We start from the raw sequence: 17,534 nt of genomic DNA, 5'->3' as shown, positions 1-17,534 counted from the left end.
GTACATTTTGCACGTGGTGGTGGTGATGATGATGACAAGCCCACTACGTCGAGCTATCGTTTGTGATAGCCAGCGTCGCTTCTACAAAATAAAAAAAGCTACGTTTGTTGCTCGGTAGTGGGGCCTTACTTCGGTGAATAAAATAAAACAAGAATCAGGGTGGTCCAGATGTCTTGTGACCTTCCCCGCTTTCGTGACTGCAAGGATTCATATTCTTGGTTTTTTCGGTAAAGTCACGTAGAAGGGAAACAATTAAATTATAAATCAATAAAATTCTCACGACGTTTCGACTGCAACACAAGCAATCATCATCAGATGTGACAAAACACAGCAAAACACTTTTTTCCAAATTTTCTTGCTGTGTTTCTCACACCTGATGATGATTGCTTGTGTTGCAGTCGAAACGTCGTGAGAATTTTTTTTTAAATATTTTTATTATTTTATTATTTCCCTTCTACGTGACTTTACCGAAAGAACCAAGAATATGACTTAAATTTCGATTGAAAGCTTTCGTGACTGCAATGATTCATCTTCTTGGTTCTTTCGGTAAAGTCACGTAGAAGGGAAATACTAAAATAATACAATTTAAACATAATAAAATAATTCCCACGACGTTTCGGCCACAACGCAAGCAGCCGTCCTCAGGTGAAGAACAGGTCTGTCGGAAAGACAGCGTCTCATTCAGACGTTTATAATATCTGCTTTAGACGCTGTCTTTCCGACAGACCTGTTCTTCACCTGAGGACGGCTGCTTGCGTTGTGGCCGAAACGTCGTGAGAATTATTTTATTATGTTTTATTTTAATTATTTTATTATTTCCCTTCTACGTGACTTTACCGAAAGAACCAAGAAGATGAATCCCTGCAGTCACGAAAACTTTAAATCGAAATCTTGAATTGTTGTTCGATGTTACAGAGGAGAAAGACCACCCCACACCCCTTTGAGTCGTTGTTGCGACAGGAGCGGTCCGGACTTTGGTTGGTTGTCTTTTCCCGAAACTTAACTTATTAAAAAAAAAATATTTTATTATTTCCCTTCTACGTGACTTCACCGAAAGAACCAAGAAAACGATTCAAGACTCGCACGCTCGAGTTGGGGCCCGCATCGGTCGGACGGGGACATTCCGCGAGCGTTAACAATTGCGGCCGCTACGTCGTCCGGAACAAACACGAGGTCGGTAAACACGCGGAGCACAGCGGCAGCGACGAACGCGCACGGATTCACGATTACAACACTGGTCAACAACAACATCAAAAAATTCTAGCTTTGAAGCTTTCGTGACTGCAAACATTCATATTCTTAGGTTTTTTTCGGTAAAGTCACGTAGGTAAATTTTTTTTTTAAAATTAAAGTTAAATAAAAAATAATATAAAAATCACGACGTTTCGAAGGCAACACAAGCTTCCGTCTTCAGGTGGAACCGTCACAGCACGATAGCTGTATCAAGTGACTTCCACCTGAAGACGGAAGCTTGTGTTGCCTCCGAAACGTCGTGATTTTTATTTTATTTTTATTTTACTTTTATTAATTCTAATTTTTTACCTACGTGATTTTACCTAAAAAACCTGAGAATAACAACAAAAAACTTTTTTTTCTGGCCTGAACTTTTGCAGCTGTTTTAGACTAATATCAGGGAGCCGATTCCAAATCTGATCTCAGATTTGCTCCATCACATCTCATTTTTATGCTATCGGCATACCCCATTTTCATTGATTTTACCCGAAATTATCTCTGTCACTTATGATTGCAAGTTGTTGCGAGTCAGTGAATGCTTTAGTGTTAAAATATGGTGCTGTATTTTTAGGATAGTGTGTTTATAATATCATTTTATGTAGATATCCACATTTATTTAATATTTTTCTTCCGCAGTTTTTATTGAAAATGCAATATTTGATATCTCAAAAACCTGATGTGATAGACAAAAACTGATACCAGATTTGGAATCAGCACCTCAAAATTACTTTACAACCTTCGATTTAAAGCTTTCGTGACTGCAGGGATTCATCTTCTTAGTTCTTTCGGTAAAGTCACGGAGAAGGGAAATAATACATTAATAAAAATAAAACATAATACAATAATTATCACGACGTTTCGACCACAACGCAAGCAGCCGTCCTGCTCTCCACCCGAGGACGGCTGCTTGCGTTGTGGCCGAAACGTCGTGAGAATTATTTTATTATGTTTTATTTTTATTATTTTATTATTTCCCTTCTACGTGACTTTACCGAAAGAACCAAGACGATAGCTTACAACCGTTGGAATACCTTATGCCAGAAAAAGTGTGTTGACCAGTGTTATCGACGGATCGATGGAGAATGTTGTGAGCGCTTCGTTTGGCCGCCACTGTGAAAATTTTTCCACGGCGGCGGTCACGGTCTCAACGAGGCATACTTGTGACGGGACGTTGAGTTTTCACGGTCCCGTACGGCGTCACGGCCGCTTCAATGCGGGCTAAACATTTGTTTTTTGTCTCTTTGTTTGTGTTTCTCCCTCCTCGTGATGGTGAAGACTTTGCAGGATGAACGGTGAGATTTATCGGGGGCACGGGGTGACCAATGAGGTCTGAATTTGTCTGTAATAAGGTAGGGCGCTGATAAGGGGTTGACAGGTATGTAGTAGTGTAGTGTATAGTAGTGTATAGTGTAGTGTATAATAGTGTATAGTGTAGTGTATAGTGTAGTGTGTAGTGTATTGTATAGTAGTGTATAGTGTAGTGTATAGTGTAGTGTATAGTAGTGTGTAGTGTAGTATATAGCAGTGTATAGTGTAGTGTATAGTAGTGTATAGTGTAGTGTATAGTAGTGTATAGTGTAGTGTGTAGTGTATAGTGTAGTGTATAGTAGTGTGTAGTGTATTGTATAGTAGTGTATAGTGTAGTCTATAGTAGTGTATAGTGTAGTGTATAGTCGTGTATTGTAGTGTATAGTAGTGTATAGTGTAGTGTATAGTCGTGTATAGTGTAGTGTACAGTAGTGTATAGTGAAGTGAATAGCAGTGTATAGTGTAGTGTATAGTAGTGTATAGTAGTGTATAGTGTATTTCATAGTAGTGTATAGTGTAGTGTATGGTGTAGTGTATAGTAGTGTGTAGTGTATTGTATAGTAGTGTATAGCGTAGTGTATAGTGTAGTGTATAGTAGTGTATAGTGTAGTGTATAGTGTAGTGTAGTGTGTAGTGTATTGTATAGTAGTGTATAGTGTAGTGTATAGTAGTGTATAGTGTAGTGTATAGTCGTGTATTGTAGTGTATAGTAGTGTATAGTGTAGTGTATAGTGTAGTGTATAGTCGTGTATAGTGTAGTGTATCGTAGTGTGTAGTGTAGTGTACAGTAGTGTATAGTGAAGTGAATAGCAGTTTATAGTGTAGTGTATAGTAGTGTATAGTAGTGTGTAGTGTATTACATAGTAGTGTATAGTGTAGTGTATGGTGTAGTGTATAGTAGTGTGTAGTGTATTGTATAGTAGTGTATGGCGTAATGTATAGTGTAGTGTATAGTGTAGTGTATAGTGTAGTGTGTAGTGTATTGTATAGTAGTGTATAGTGTAGTGTATAGTAGTGTATAGCGTAGTGTATAGTGTAGTGTATAGTGTAGCGTAGTGTATAGCGTAGTGTATAGTGAAGTGTAATAAGGCAAGGGCACTGATAAGGGGGTGACAGCTTGGCCATCAGCTCCCCACACTCGAGAACGACGGTTGCACGACAGGCGGCGTCACCTAGACTCGAACTCAGCTCCGCCGTGCTCAGTGGGCCCCTCACCTTTAGAGCCACCAAGCGTCGACAGCAGACGTCACCGTTCACGTGTTTAGAAGTGCGCTTTATTTAGCCTTAATTTGGTTATATTTAGAACAAGTTGCAGGTTGCGCAAGCGAATTGTGTCGCCACCACTGCGTCATACGTGACGTAAAGACAAAGATTGCCCACGCCCCCCGTGTAGCCTGCAACAGACTGTTGTGGCAAGTGCTTTTAGTAGTGATGGCCAGCGCCTATGTTACATTCAACCACTGTAGCACGCGAGGGGGTGGGTGGCCAGCACCACGCCCGGCCGCCTTTGTCTCCCCCCAGTGGCGATGTTTACTACGCACCGCAGCGAGTACTCATTTGAGGCTGAGTCGACCTAGGGGAGGCCCAGAAACCGGTTCAGATAATCGTCGCCGGTGTTGGTGACCGTGAGTGGGAATCGAACTCGGGTGGCGCATGCACACACACACAGACACGACTTCAACGTTAATCTCATCGGCATCTCTGCACGTCATCCGTAACAGAAACGCACATGCCAATCAACCCCTTATCAATGCCCTACCTTATTACAGACCAACTTAGACCGTATTGGTCACCGCCCATGCCCTTAAAAATGTAAACGTTCATCCTACAAAGTCCCATCATCACAAGAGGGAAACACAAATAAATAAACAATTGTTTTTATTTGGTTCTTTTCGGTTAAGTCACGTCTAAAAATAAAATAATAAATTAAAATAACATATTACGACGTTTCGATTGCAACACAAGCAATCATCATCAGGTATAAAAGAAATAGCAACAAAAATCTAACTAGAAAAACTATAGACAGACATACAAGCAGACAGACATCACAACGGCACACAGAGAGAGGACACAAATCGGCACAAAGAGAGGGGTCGTTTCTGTGGCCAGTATTGAAACGGCTGTCCGCCATATGGACCTGAAAACTCAATTTCCTTGTACACGAATGCGAGTAAACCGTATGGATTGACAGCTATGCGTACACACGGACGACGCACGCGTGAGATCCGTATCTCGGTGTGAATCAGAGCACCACCACCACCACACCCTCGTCTCGCACAGTCACTCGCAACGCGTTTTCGCAATCACCGGGGGCCAGCGTAGACTTTTGTGACGACTTGAATGCTACCAATATTGTTTTTCCCTTTTTTCTGGCAACAAAACGGACACCTTTTGCAAGGAATCATGCTTACATTAACCACAATACTTGCAGTCAAATGCAAACAAAAACAATACTCTGATACTATGAGATCTCTTTTACCAGTGGCAAAATATAATGGTAGGTTTTTACCCTTTTAACTGGTACAAAACTGACACCTTTATTCAAGGCATCATGTTTGCAATGACCACAACACAAGTAGTCAATAAAGCAAACAAAAAGAAGCAACTCTGATAAGGATAATAATATGCACTGTCCTTGAAGTTGATTGGCCCACACCCGAGACGGCTTTCTTTAGAGCCTAGTCCCCATTGGTGTAGGGCCAGATGACACCAGAAGGCGTACAACTCAAAAACAGTGCAATATCAGAGTATTGAGAGTTCTTGAATAAAGGTGTCAGTTTTGTACCAGTTAAAAGGGTAAAAACCTACCATAATACTCTGATAATTTATGCATTGTCTTTGAAACTGATTGGTCCACACCAGAGACAGCTTTCTTTAGAGCCTCGCCTTTTGGCGTCATCTGGTCGAACACCATATGAGACGAGGCTCTAAAGAAAGCTGTCTCTGGTGTGGACCAATCAGTTTCAAAGACAATGCATAAATTATCAGAGTATTGTTTTTGTTTGCATTTGACTGCAAGTATTGTGGTTAATGTAAGCATGATTCCTTGCAAAAGGTGTGAGTTTTGTTGCCAGAAAAAAGAGTAAAACCCCTATTAGTATATTTTGGTACTGGCAAAGGAGGTCCCATGATGTGACTTGAATGCTGTTGGTCGATTGGAGGAGACTGGGACACATTGATGGGCGGGCCCATCGGTGAACCGAGTCGAGAGGATTTGGGAGTTTCAGAAGCTCTCGTCTGTTCCGCGAGGTGTAACGAACGCGCCTCAACCATTCTCAACGGTGTTCGGAGGCGACCTTGCCCACACGTGGTTATAGCGCATCAATCGTAGATTATACCATCATCAACACCACACGTGGGAATTTAAAGTAGTAGTAGTAGTATTCTAAACTAAAAATAACTTCATAATTGGACCTCCTTTTGCCAGTACCAAAATATGGGAATAGGTTTTCCCCTTTTTTTTCTGGCAACAAACAGGTGTTAAGATGTTAAAACACCAAACTGAAACCTTTTACAAGGAATCACGTCTGCATTAACCACAATACTTGTGGTCAGAATGCAAACAAAAAATATACTCCGATAATAAATGCATTGTCTTTGAAACTGACTGGTCCACACCAGATACAGCTTTCTTTTGAGCCTAGTCTCAAAACGGTGTTAGACCAGAGGACGCCAAAAAGGCATATGAAACCCTGGCGTGACCGTGTTCCCTCCAGATAGATGCAACAACGAAAGCTTGAACCATCGCCCGGTTTTCCCATCGTAGATTTGACCGTTCGCGTCATAATGTATCGAGGTGCAGAGTTCTCCGGTCGCACTCCCACTGTGTGGTGGCTTGACCATTCGCGGTTGACCGCAAGATCCCTACTGAGCGGTGTCATGACTGCACTGCTCGCGATGACGCCACTGCCACGCACGGTGCCCTCTTGTCTCCCGTCTTATCTCGTTTCGTCTCCATCTTATCTTCATCTTATCACCGCGTCTTTGTCTCGTCTCCACTTCATCTCCTTCTCGCCTCCGTCTGGTCTCCACCTCAGTCTCCGTCTCATCTTCGTTTTCGTCTCACACTCATCTACACCTCGTCTCCGTCTCGTCACCACCTAGTCTCCCTAGTGGCCCATCGCGGGCCCCAGGTCACGCGGCGTTCCCAGCCTCCAATGAGGAGGCGAGGTTCAGCCGCCCATAATTCACGTGGCATTACGTTCACCATTTGTTCTTTTAATTAGACACATTTGTTACGACTGAAATTAGGCAGCAATCACCCCAAGCAAATGTGCAGCCAAACTGTCTTCCAGGAAGTTAGGCCAAGGCCTCCTATTGGGGTAAAGAGACCTCCAGGACGATTGGTCGGGGGAGGCGAGGGTTTGAAGGGATTGGAGGAGAGGTTCAAACGGGGGGGGGGGGGAAGGCGGGAAGCTAAAGTGTAACCTGGAGGCGACGGTTTAAAAACCGTTAAGGGAGAAGGACGACTACGGGGATTGGCTGAAAGAAAGACAGTGACAGAAGGTTCGAGAGAGAGGTTCAAACGGGGAAATAAGGCAGGAAGCGGAAGTGGAACCTGGAGGCGACGGTTTAAGAACCGTTAAGGGAGAAGGACGACTACGGAGATTGGCTGGAATAAAGACAGTGACAGAAGGTTCGAGACAGAGGTTCATACGGGGGGGGAAAGGCAGGAAGTGGAACCTGGAGGCGACGGTTTAAGAACCGTTAAGGGAGAAGGACGACTACGGAGATTGGCTGGAATAAAGACAGTGACAGAAGGTTCGAGGCTCGAGAGGGGTAAAAGGGGATAGCACGAGGGGACATTGGGGAAGAGCGTGCGAGTTTCAAGCAGAAACTAAGGTAGCGGGGCCTAGAGTTGGTGCTGTGTCGAAAACGAAGAGGCTCCGAGTACAACGTCCGACGGTGTCGTTTCACATTGACTGGACACGCTATGTTGAACACTCTAGAAAATATGTATCATATCTTGTATCATATTACATATGTATCGTATTTTACGTAAAAATACTTTCGGTTTAATGTTTGGTTGAATGTAACGTACCATAAAAATAGAAGGAAGGGCGTCGTATTACGAACCACCTCCGATTAGCGGGGTTGGCTACGTACGGCGCGAAAGAAGTTCAAAACACATACATAGACTCACATAGCCCGCTCACAGTCGCTCACATAGTCACTCACCCGCCCACACAGCCGCTCACCCACTCACACAGTCACTCACCCACTCACATAGCCACTCACCCACTCACACATTCACTCACCCACTCACATAGCCACTCACCCACTCACACAGTCACTCACCCGCCCACATAGCCACTCACACAGTCACTCACCCACTCACACAGTCACTCACCCACTCACATAGCCACTCACCCACTCACACAGTCACTCACCCACTCACATAGCCACTCACCCACTCACATAGTCACTCATCCACTCACACAGTCACTTACCCACTCACACAGTCACTCACCCGCTCACATAGTCACTCACCCACTCACATAGCCACTCACCCACTCACATAGCCACTCACATAGTCAACATACATACAAGTTCAACATACATACAATCAAACCTGAGGGGTTTTATCCCATTCATGCCTTCGAGTTTACGTATCGCGGATGTGCCGATTGCGGCTGTTTACAAATAAAGTGGACGGGCTTGCGGTCTATATTAGAGATGGGGCAAAAAAACATGCAAAATGTGTCTGTGTGTATATGTAAACTCATATTTGTAGGGAGCGGTAGTCTAGCGGTTAGCGCTACACTGCGCTACGAACCCGGCGACCCGGGTTCGACTCCCGCTCACGGCCAACACCGGTGACGATTATCTGAACCGATCCTGGGCCTTCCCCTAGGTCGACTCAGCCCTCAAATGAGTACCTGGTGCAGTGTGTAGTAAACATCGCCACTGGGGGTGACAAAGAGGGTCGGGCGTGGCGCTGGCCAACCACCCCCTCGTGTGCCGTGCCGGCCTTCATAGGTGCTACTCGCTAACAGCACTTGCCCCCTACAGTCGCACCGTGGACACGTTTTGCCTCCGCTCCGGTGATTCGGTTGAGTGACCCGAAAGATATGCGACGAATTTGCCAGGAGAGTTATTTGCGCGAAGCACGAGGAACTCGAACAGGGGTGCGTGTTTTTTTTTACTTCACAAGCCGACGACAAAGCCGGGCGCTGTCACCTTGAAGCGAGCAGGCGCAAGGCGGTGTTTGCGAAGCCAAAGCTGCAACGGAAGTGTTTGTCCGCAAAAAAACCTGGCCGCCGCCTGACGATGCTGGTTGCAATTTCGCGCGGAACGTCACGGCGCTCGGATTGTGAAATGTTGCGGCTTGGCTCCGGAGAGTGCTGTGCGAGGAACGAATCGGCGACGTTCTGTTTACATTTGTCGGAGAGCAAATCCACAGAGATTGTAAATGTTGTGGCTTTGCTCTCCAACACACTGGCGGGTGCTGTACTAGTATACTACAATATACACTACACTATACACTACATTATGCATTACACTATACACTACTATACACTACACTATACACTACTATACACTACACTATACACTACACTACACTATACACTACACTATACACTATACGATACACTATACACTACTATACACTACACCATACATTACACTATACACTAGACTATATATTACACTATAAAAAAAATACAGCAGCAGGCATTGTCAGGGTCGGGATCGAACCCACGACCTCCTGCACACCAGGCGAGGTAGTTAACATCTCATAGCCACCGTGATGATGATGAGAGAGAGACGCAGACTCCAAATATCCAGCAACAGGCATCGTCATGGTGAGGATCGAACCCACGACCTCCTGCACACCAGGCGAGGTAGTTAACATCTCCTAGCCACAACGGCGCCCCCGTCTTAATTGCCGACCCTTAACCTTGTGGTTGAGTTACCGCATTCTCGCGGCGACCGCAAAGATCCGGTCTCTCTCCGACTCGCTGCCTTCCGAACATTCGCTGTTGCTTTGGCGATAGAGCAACGGCGCTCGAATGGCTGGGCGTCGGACAAAGACGGCAGTCACCGCATCATCGCACGGCACTTTCTGATGCTATAAACACTACACTATACACGACACTACTATATACTACTACACTATACACTACTACACTATACACTATACAATACACTATACACTACACTATACACTACTACACTATACACTACTACACTATAAACACCACTATATACTACACTACTATACACTACTATACACTACACTATACATTACACTATACACCACACTACTATACATTACCCTATACACTACACTATACACTACACTATACACTACTATACACTACTATAAACACCACTATACACTACTAAACACTACTATACACTACACTATACATTACACTATACACGACCCTATACACTACACTATACACTACACTATACACTACACAATACACTACTATACACTACACACTACTATACACGACACTATACACTACTATACACTAGACGATACACTACACTATACACTACACGATACACTACACTATAGACTACACTATACACTACACTATACACTAGTGTTGTATTAGTAACGAATTGGCTACCTTTTGTTTACGTGACAAACCCTGTTTCTAATTTTGGCAGTGTCGGGTGGTGGCGGGTTGAACAACAAAAAAACGCATTTATTTATTTATTTACTCAGTCTAACCCCTCCCCAAAAAACCCCCCTCCATATTTGATGGAATTTAAATGCATATTTGTGACTGTGTTGTCATTTTAGGACGATGTTGTCCTGGACTCCGTCTGCCGGACGTCACGAAAATCTCGCAAGAGCGGTGTGTGACTCATGAGCAAACATTCAGGGCACTTTAACCCCAACACACACACAAAATATAACAAACAAAAAATTCAAGTCCTTAAATTAACCCTTTTCTTTCCGCCAAAGGCTGACACTAGCCGTGAAAGTTATTCGCTTTCGACGCGAAGAAAACAATTTGAAAGGCTTTTTAAAAAAATTCTTGCTGTGGATTTCACACCTGATGATGATTTCTTGTGTTGCAGTCGAATAGTCGTGAGAATTTTTCTTGTTTCATATTTGTATTATTTTATTATTATTTTTGTTTTATTATTTCCCTTTTACGTGACTTTACCGAAAGAACCAAGAATATAATTTGAAAGGCATCGGAGATGTTTTTATCCGGAATATCGGTTGCGTTACTCTCTTCTTCTTAGGTTTTTTCGGTAAAGTCACGTAGAAAGTAAAATAAAATAAAAACAAAAATCACGACGTTTCGGAGGCAACACAAAAATCACGACGTTTCGGAGGCAACACAAGTTGCCTCCGAAACGTCGTGATTTTTGTTTTTATTTTATTTTACTTTCTACGTGACTTTACCGAAAAAACCTAAGAAGATGATTCCTTGCAGTCACGAAAGCTTCAAATCTTGCGTTACTCTCTTTTTGGTTCTTTCGGTAAAGTCAAGTAGAAAGAAAATACATTAAACAGGTATTCTTACCTGATGATGGTTGCTTGTGTTGCAATCGAAACGTCGTATTCTATTCTAATTTTATTTTATTTCTTCCTACGAGACTTTACCCACAGAACCAAAGAGTAATTCCTGCGGTCACGAAAGCTTCAAATCAAATAGTTGCGTTGTTGTTTAACGCGGCGTTCAGGGCCCGGTCCGGACAAATTCCGCGTGTTTCATTGGAAACCACTGCTCGGGAAAATCGCAGTTTCATCGGCGGGCGTTTGCGATGCGATTCAGTCAGGCAGAGCGAACAGGCGAGGTAGTAAACATCTCCTTGCCACCGTGATGATGAGACAGAGAGACGCAGACTCCAAATATACAGCAGCAGGCATCGTCAGGGGTCGGGATCGAACCCACGACCTCCTATGTACAAGACGAGGTAGTTAACATCTCCTAGCCACCGTGATGATGATGATGAGAGAAAGAGAGACGCAGACTCCAAATATACAGCAGCAGGCATCGTCAGGGGTCGGGATAGAACCCACGACCTCCCGTATACCAGGCGAGGTGGATAACATCTCCTAGCCACCGTGCAGCCCTCGACATGAATACGGCAGCAATTTTCGGGAGAAATTGCGAAAACGACATTGCACTGCTGTTCACGCAGCGGCCGTATGAAACAAAAAAAGCATTTTTTTTTTCTTTTTTTAAAACACGCTTTAATGAAATGTACCGTACTATTCATGGAAGAACTCCACAACTCCAGGAAGTGGCCCAGAAGCTTGCCATAACGTAAGGGACCGTGGCCAATTACAGCCAAAGTCAGTTGACCGTGGACAATTAGACCCAAGCCGAAACATCACGTAAAAAAATAATGTTTTTAAACATGTTTTTTTATGATAGAATATAGTATTGTCATCAGTATGACATAAGTATACCAAGTTTGCAGTCGATACCACATTGGGAAGTGGCTAAAAATGTAGTACAAGATTTGAGGATACAACAACAACAGAGTGAATTTTTCGATTTAAAGCTTTCGTGACTGCAGGGATTCATCTTCTTGGTTCTTTCGGTAAAGTCACGTAGAATGAAAATAATAAAATAAGAAAAATAAAACAATAAAATAATTCTCACGACGTTTCGGCCACAACGCAAGCAGCCGTCCTCCGACAGACCTGTTCTTCACCTGAGGACGGCTGCTTGCGTTGTGGCCGAAACGTCGTGAGAATTATTTTATTATGTTTTATTTGTATTATTTTATTATTTCCCTTCTATACGTGACTTTACCGAAAGAACCAAGAAGAACAACAGAGTGAGTTAATAAATAATAATAGAAACGTCCCCCTGTACTCGAGATCGTAAATATTGCGGTTTAACTCTCCAACGCAACCGGTGGGTGCCGACGTCGAAACGAAATTGTCACGTTCGGCTGAACGTGTAAAACCTCGCCAAATTGGCCGTGTCGGGTGGCGGCGGGTGTGACGACACGAATTTACATTTACGCGATCTAAACCCCAAAATAAAAAAAAAACAGCACGCGTTTTGCCCTCACTATTACGGATACCACAGGCGCACGAGAAAGTATTTGCAGGACTACACCCCGGTCATTTTTTTGCTGACTAGACTTGCGAAATACCGCACGTGGTTCGGATTGTCAGCAGTCAGCGTTGCGTGCCGAGAAGACACCAAATGTATCTCTCGCGAGCCCGACCGGTTCACGTTGTTTGTTCGCTTTTTATTCTTAGGTTTTGTCGGTTAAGTCACGTAGGTAAAAAAAAAATAATAAAAAGTAAAATAAAAATAAAATAAAAATCACGACGTATCGGAGGCAACACAAGCTTCCGTCTCCAGGTGGAACCGTCACAGCACGATTGCTGTATCAAGTAAGATACAGCAATCAAGATGATACAGCAATCGTGCAGTGACGGTTCCACCTGAAGACGGAAGCTTGTGTTGCCTCCGAAACGTCGTGATTTTTATTTTACTTTTATAAATTTTAATTTTTTTACCTACGTGACTTTACCGAAAAAAACCTAAGAATATGAATCCTCGCAGTCACGAAAGCTTCAAATCTAGAATGTCCGCTTCTTGTTTTGTTTAAACCAGAAAGATTTACCTCTGACGAACTTCCTCCTCTGAGATAATTTGCCTACGAGGTATGCGCGCCGCGCGCGTGTGTTCGTTCCTGAGCGAGCGAGTGAGCGACGCTCACAACAACGAGCAGAGCGCCGGGCGCGTAAGGGGTAGTCCGTCAATGACGTCACGCACCTAGGGGGAGGGGAGGGGGGGTCAGACATTTGTGACGATGTGTGACGAGGGGGCGGGGCGGGAGGGGGGGGTTGAGAAATGTGACGTCACGTAAAAATGCGCAACTTTAAATGAATACAGACGACACGTACTACTTAATTAAATATATTTTTTAATAAATGTTTTCTCCTACAACATCAGAGTGCAGCGCCACATTAAATACGCACTACAATGACAATAGTTTAAAACTATTTGAAGCATGTTTTATTTTATTTGGGGGGGGGGGGGGGCAGAGCTTTGTGACGTCATGCTTGAGCGGGGGTCTGACTTTTTGGGACGCCGTGTGACGAAGGGGGGGGGGGGTCAAAAATCGTCCAAAATCGCGTGACGTCATTTATGGACGGCCCCTAAAACGCGGCGAGTTGGCACAGCGGGGAGCACAGGTGGTGGTGCATCTACCAGTGGTCACCTCAGTCAACCCATGGCACCTGCTTGGTCTGTCCCGTGACCTGCTGCACCTAGCCTGGCACATCAGTCAGCCCATGGCACCTGCTGGGTCTGCCCCGTGACCTCCTGCACCTAGCCTGGCACAACAGTCAGCCCATGACACCTGCAGGGTCTGTCTCGTGACCTCCTGCACCTAGCCTGGCACAGCAGCCAACCCATGGCACCTGCTGGGTCTGTCCCGTGACCTCCTGCACCCAGCCTGGCACAGCAGTCAACCCATGGCACCTGCTGGGTCTGTCCCGTGACCTCCTGCACCCAGCCTGGCACAGCAGTCAACCTATGGCACCTGCTGGGTCCGTCCCGTGACCTCCTGCACCCAGCCTGGCACAGCAGTCAACCCATTTCACCTGGGTCTGTCCCGTGACCTCCTGCACCCAGCCTGGCACAGCAGTCAACCCATGGCACCTGCTGGGTCTGTCCCGTGACCTCTTGCACCCAGCCTGGCACAGCAGTTAACCCACGGCACCTGGGTCTGTCCCATGACCTCCTGCACCTAGCCTGGCACGGCAGTCAACCCATGGCACCTGCTGGGTCTGTTCCATGACTTGCACCCAGCCTAGCACAGCAGTCAACCCATGGCACCTGCTGGGTTTATCCCGTGACCACCTCCTGCACCCAGCCTGGCACAGCAGTCAACCCATGGCATCTGCTGGGTCTGTTCCGTGACCTGCTGCACCTAGCCTGGCACATCAGTCAACCCATGGCACCTGCTGGGTCTGCCCCGTGACAACCTCCTGCACCTAGCCTGGCACAGCAGTCAACCTCCGTTCACGGAGAGACGAGAGAGGCCATCGCCCAAGCGCCCAGTGGAAGGCGAAATCGAATCACGTGGGATTTGTACGGCGCGAAAGAGGTTCGACAATAGGCATGGGCGATGAAAGACGGGAACGTGCCAACGATCGTCTTCGTGGAACCCTGAATGTTCATCGATTAGCTCAAGGCTTTTGGGTACCCACGTACAAATATATCCATGCCTGTCAACGCCTTGTCAGCACCCCCTACCTTATTACAGACCAATTCAGACCTTAGCGGTCACCCCGTGCCCGTTATAAATATCAACGTTCATCCGATACACTAAACTATACACTACTACACTATACAATACACTATACACTACTGTACACTACACTATACACTGCTATACACTGCTATACACTACACTATACACTACACTATACACTACTATACACTCCACTATACACTACACTTTGCACTACACTACACTACTATACACTACTATACACTACACTATACACTACACTATACACTACACTATACACTACACTATACACTACACTATACACTACACTATACACTACACTACTATGCGCTACACTATACACTACACTGCTACATACCTGTCAACCCCTTATCAGTACCCGACCTTATTACAGACAAATTCAGACTGTATTGGTCACCCCGTGCCCCTGATCAATCTCAAAGTTCGTCCTACAAAGTCCCATCACGAGGGAGAAACACAAATAGACAAGAATTTTTTTTTTTAAAATTTGCCCGTATTGAAACGGCTGTAACGCCGTATGGACCTGAAACATCTATTTCCCTGTAGAAGAATGCGGGGTCAACCGAATGGGTTGACAGGTACATAGCTGGTACATACCTGCCAACCGATACGGTTTAACCCGTATTCTTGTACACGGAAGTTTAGTTTTCAGGTCCATATGGCGGTACAGCCGTTTCAATACGGGCAACATTTTTTGGTCTTTTTGCTTGTGTGTTTGTGTGATGGTGGTACTTTGTAGGATGAACGTTGAGATGTATAAGAGGCACGGGGTAGGCAATAAGGTCTGCATTGGTCTGTGATAAGGTAGGCAGTTATAGTGTAGTGTATAGTGTAGTGTATAGTGTAGTGTATAGTAGTGTATAGTGCAGCGTATAATAGTGTATAGTGTAGTTTATAGGAGGAACGTTGAGGCTTATAGGGGCACGGGGTGACCTATAAGGTCTGAATTGGTCTGTGATAAGGTACTGATAACGGGTTGAGAGGCATGGATATATTTGTACGTGGGTACCCAAAACCGCAGGCAATGGATGAACATTCAGGGACCACGAAATGATTATTGTTATTATGTTTCTGTCCAGGTTTAAAGCTTTCGTGACTGCAGGGATTCATCTTCTTGGTTCTTTCGGTAAAGTCACGTAGAAGGGAAATAATAAAATAATAATAATAATAAAACACAATCAAATAATTATCACGACGTTTCTGCCACAACGCAAGCAGCCGTCCTCAGGTGAAGAACAGGTCTGTCGGAAAGACAGCGTCTGAAAATTTTTTTTATGTTTTCTTTGTATTATTTTATTATTTCCCTTCTACGTGACTTTACCGAAAGAACCAAGAAGATTTCTGTCCAGAGTTCGAATTTCTCGCTTGTGGAAATGTTGAACCTATTTCGCACCGTGCGTGGCAAATCGGAGCGGTATTTCTTGGGCTGTTCACGCGCTGTCTACAAACGGACATGATACATTCTGCAACAAGACCCCAAGTGTTGCAGTAAAAAGTTTAATGGAGGGGAGAGTGGAACGGTTTTGGAATCTGAATCGATTTCTTCAATTCCTCGCTGGCGAATGGACTTCAACAATGTTGGAAACGACCTTCGATTAATCTGGTGGCCCCTACATATGAATTAACCAGGTGACCCTGGGATATTAATTAACCAGGTGACCCTGGGACATGAATTAACCAGGTGGCCCTGGGACATGAATTAACCAGGTGACCTTGGGATATTAATTAACCCGGTAGCCTGGGACATGAATTAACCAGGTGGCCCTGGGGCATGAATTAACCAGGTGGCCCTGGGACATGAATTAACCAGGTGACCCTGTGACATGAATTGACCAGATTTGAAGTTTTCGTGACTGTAAGGATCCATACTCTTTGGCTCTTTCGGTAAAGTCACGTAGGTGAAAATAAAAATTTAAAAATAAGAATAAAAATAAAGAATAAAATAGAAATAACAAAATTAATTTAGTTATTAATTTTAATTTAGTTAAACATGTATGTGTTTTAATATTTACGTGTTTTTTTTTTATGTAGGGCCCCTTTATAACATATGCTACAGGCCCCGCACTATCTTCATCCGGCACTGAGTAACAGAACGAGTGCAGAATCACCGAACCGGCATTGATAGCTCCAAAGTGCCGGGGCCCGAAGCATATTGCCACTTTTGCCACTCGGATATAATCCGGCACTGGCTATTACTATAGTACTACACTGCCTTTGACTTTTATGAACGACTGGGGTGTTTAACGTTAGCGATTTGTCGTATTATCTGGCTGTATAGTAAATGAAAAAAAAAATCACCTCGAGGACCCTGAGGCGAGCGAGGATGATTGTGGCCGACTCCTCCCACCCTGGACACTCTCTGTTCCAGCTACTCCCCTCCGGCAGAAGGCTGCGGTCCATCAGGACCAAGACCTCACGCCACAAAAACAGTTTATTCCCATCCGCTGCTGGCCTCTTCAACATGGCCAGGGGCTCAAACTGACTTTAACGCTCAAACTGACTTTAACACAATATCTGCACAATGATACCCTGCCATATTTGCACTATGTTACCCTATTTGCATTTTTGTAATTTTATATTGTATATTATAGCTATTGTATATTTTAGAATTTAGTTTATTCAATTTTTGCATACTTTAGCTCCTTAGTATTAGTTAGACTTGTACCTTTAGTATAGTTAGACTTGTAAACCACTTATTTAAGATTCCTATATGTTGAATGTATGCACCTTCCGGCCAAAATAAATTCCTTGTCTGTACGAACTTT

Source organism: Lampetra planeri, chromosome 48 (genome assembly GCF_965212315.1).
Source record: "Lampetra planeri chromosome 48, kcLamPlan1.2.h2, whole genome shotgun sequence".
Classification (NCBI taxonomy): Eukaryota; Metazoa; Chordata; class Hyperoartia; order Petromyzontiformes; family Petromyzontidae; genus Lampetra; species Lampetra planeri.
Note: the sequence above shows the minus strand (reverse complement) of the source record.